At 54.9% G+C, this 3,403-nt stretch overlaps 1 long non-coding RNA gene across 2 annotated transcripts in view; it reads right to left on the reverse strand.

Moving 5' to 3' along the window:
• Positions 1 to 717, reverse strand: part of LOC116822876 (uncharacterized) — an 11,314-nt gene extending 10,597 nt beyond the window's left edge. The window contains exon 1 of one of the 2 annotated variants that reach the window (XR_012655357.1): positions 503 to 717. This is a non-coding gene — a long non-coding RNA (uncharacterized LOC116822876). The remainder of the gene's footprint in view (positions 1 to 502) is intronic. The other variant, XR_004373264.2, reaches the window with a different exon arrangement.
• Between the last annotated feature and the right edge of the window lie 2,686 nt (positions 718 to 3,403).

Raw genomic sequence — 3,403 nt, forward strand, 5'->3', positions numbered from 1 at the left:
CCCTGCTTTCATTCCTGCCCCCTCCACACATCCCCCCCACAGACCACCCATTCCTTTCACCCCCTACCTCCCCTTAATCCCTCCCCTCCACAGACCACCCATCCCTGCTTTCACCGCCCAGCCTTCCCTTATCCCCTCCTCCCCACACACAGACCGCCCGTCCCTGCTTTCACCGCCCAGCCTTCCCTTATCCCCTCCTCCCCACACACAGACCACCCATCCCTGCTTTCACCGCCCAGCCTTCCCTTATCCCCTCCTCCCCACACACAGACCACCCATCCCTGCTTTCACCGCCCAGTCTTCCCTTATCCCCTCCTCCCCACACACAGACCGCCCGTCCCTGCTTTCACTCCCTGCCTCCCCTTAACCCCTCCTTCCAACATATCCACCCCTACACGCACACCCACCAGAGAACTCCCTCCCCCACGCACACACCTCTCCCCTCCCCTCCAATCCGCCCCGCACAGACCTCTGGTCCATCCCTGCTTCCCTAGTCCCGCACCTCGTGGGCCGCTGACCGCTCCCCAGCTCCCTCACGCGCACCCACAAAAGGAACGGAAGGAGGAACTGAATTCCTCCCACTTAAAACGAGCCCAGATAGGACCACGTGACAAACGCCGATTCCGTTCGCCTCACGTGATCGGAAGTATGACAGAGCGCCAAGCTCGCCCAGGCTCTGTGTTGCTCCGCAGTATCCTGAACCGGTCCCACTAAAGTAATGGGAACTGGAAGTCAGAGATGCGCCCGCGCGATGCCGAGCTCCGCCCCTCCCCTGCCTGCAGATTTTTGCGCATGCGCAGTCGCCACGATTCTCTACCACTCACACACACGCATTGACTAGGCATAGGCAAGGCAGGCCAGGTGGGCGGGGTCAGCCTGTGACCGTTAAACGTACGGCGGGACCTGAATGCCCGCTTGGTTCCCTGAAGCTTGCGGCCTGGCTCCCGCTCCGCGGGGGGAGTTGGGGAGCTCTGTGTTGTCATTATGCCTTGGGCCGGCTGTGCGGGCGCCTCGCCGAGCAGCGCAGGCCGCGAGAGTCCCTCCAAGGAGCGGCTCGGACAGGCGGCCCCAAGCCAGCTGCCAGCGCGGGGAACGGGCCTTCCGGCGCCCCAGGCCGGCGTGGACGTGTGAACGGAACCCTGTCCCTCGTGTGTTTGAAACGGAGCCACCAGGAGCGAGCGCACAGAGGCTGCCTAGGCTGCGGGGAGGACCAGGCCCCGTGGGGAAGCTGTAGTCAAGTCACGTGCAAATACAGTGAGCTGGGGATTAAAAATTCACCCGGACACCTGTACTGCAGCCACTGCCTCATCCTGCAGATTACTGGGGCGGTTGCGGTTGTAGGCCTCTGTGTTATCCCAGTGCCTTGTGTCATGCCTTCGGCTGAATTACTGAAGGAATCACTCCTTTGCAAAGGTGTACTACTAATTCTCTCTTCATGTTAGCTCTGTTTATCCACAATCTAGAGAAGAAACTGTAGTAAGATGAAGCACTGAAACATAAACTTTTGTAAAAGCAGCAAAGACTCCTGTGGTACCTTGTAGACTAATAGATGTTTTGGAGCATGAGCTTTCGTGGGTGAATACCCACTTCATCAGATATTAGTCTACAAGGTGCCACAGGATTCGTTGCTGCTTTTACAGATCCAGACTAACACGGCTACCCTTCTGATAATAAACTTTTGCGTTAGTGGCCCAGCCTGAACCAAAGTACTTCCAGGCATTGCTAAGTAGAAGCTGGGCTGTGAGCCAGAGGCAGGCCCCCTTCACAGAAGTTGGTGAGAAGAGGGTTGTTAGAAGCAGGTGCATCCAGGTATAAGTGCTAAAAAGAGGAACTTGTGCCAAGATGACATCAGGACACTCCACAGACATAACAAGAAACAGGCAGGGGCATCTAAAAGACAGGGTCAAAAAGACAGCATGATGGATAGATCATCTGTTTGAAACAACATGATCAAAGAGGAGACAACACCCTAATGAGCCAAGGGGCTGTACTTCCCTACGTTAGTAGGGATGAGTAATTTGTCCTGTAAGTGTATAAAAGTAGGTCCTAGAGTGTGCATCTTTGTCCAGCCTAGGGGGCAGTGGAGTGTGCCGCCACTGACTGAGCTGTGTCCATTGCCAGGGGGCACATATTTGTAGTATGCAGGGGTGAAAGTAACTTACAGGACTTAAGGGTACTGCTGGAGTCCTGAGGGGGGGTGTGGCCTCATCAAGCAGAGGTGTGGCTTCTCAAGATTGAAAGGCCCCGGGGAACCAGCTGTGGCTGGGAGATCCAGGGCCTTTAAATCCACCAGGGGCTCCTAGCTGCAGAGGTGGCTGGGAGCCCCCTGGGGCTCCGGGGCAAATTAAAGGGCCCAGGGGGAACCCGAAGCGCAGGGATTTAAAGGGCCCACAGCTCCTGCCGCTGAGGGAAGCCTGGAGCCCTTTAAATCCTGGTCCCAGCCTGGCCACCAGAGCCATGGCTGGGATTCAAAGGGGTCTGGGCTGCCTGCAATGGCAGGAGCTCTGAGCCCTTTAAATCTCAGCTGCGGCCAGGATTTAAAGGGCTCTGGGCTGCCCACAGTGGCCGGGAGCTCTGAGCCCTTTAAATCTCAGCCACGGCCGGAATTTAAAGGGCTCAGGTTTGGCCGCAGGCGCGGGAGCTCTGAGCCCTTTAAATCTTAGCCGCGGCTGGGATTTAAAGGGCTCAGGGCTGCCTGCAGCCCTTTCAGTCCCCACCGTGGAAGTCAGTGCAGTCCAGCATGGCGTACTGGCTCTTGCTGGTATGCCGGACCGGCTTACTTTCACCTCTGACTGTATGTATGTGTATGTGTATGAATGTGTCACAAACAATGCAGCTGCAGCCTGCCATCAACCAGCAGCTACCCCAGCAATCAGCCCCAGTGGGCTGCTGCCTGCAGAGAGCCAGCAGGTGCTGCTGGGCTGGGTCTGCCAAGGAGTAAGTAACCAAGGCAAAAACCACAGCCAGCAAGCCAGCCAGGGAGCCGGAGGAGGACGGGAAAGTCAGGGGTGAACGAAGGACAACTGAAATAACCTTCATGAAATATACAAGATATTTAGAGAAAGTTTTATCAATTTCAGCCTCTGCACTCTGCAGGCGGGACAAAACACAAAGAGATCTGAGATTGCACCCGATGTCCTAAGGACATTTCAGGTGTTTAAATCAATATATAAAGAGAGTGGATTGGAATGAAAACTACTATTCCTTTCAAAGGATGCACTATAATTTCCCTGAATATTCAGTTTTTCCCTCCAATCCCTTTGTGGTTTTGTCTATGGAGGCTATTTGCTTTCCCTGTGAATCTTTAGTTGCTTTAGCAAAATTGCTTTGCCCAAAATAAACCCTAATCATCATGACACATCTTTCCACCATGTTCTCCATGTTTTTTGTGTTGGTTTTTTTT

Source organism: Chelonoidis abingdonii, chromosome 2 (genome assembly GCF_003597395.2).
Source record: "Chelonoidis abingdonii isolate Lonesome George chromosome 2, CheloAbing_2.0, whole genome shotgun sequence".
Taxonomy (NCBI): Eukaryota; Metazoa; Chordata; order Testudines; family Testudinidae; genus Chelonoidis; species Chelonoidis abingdonii.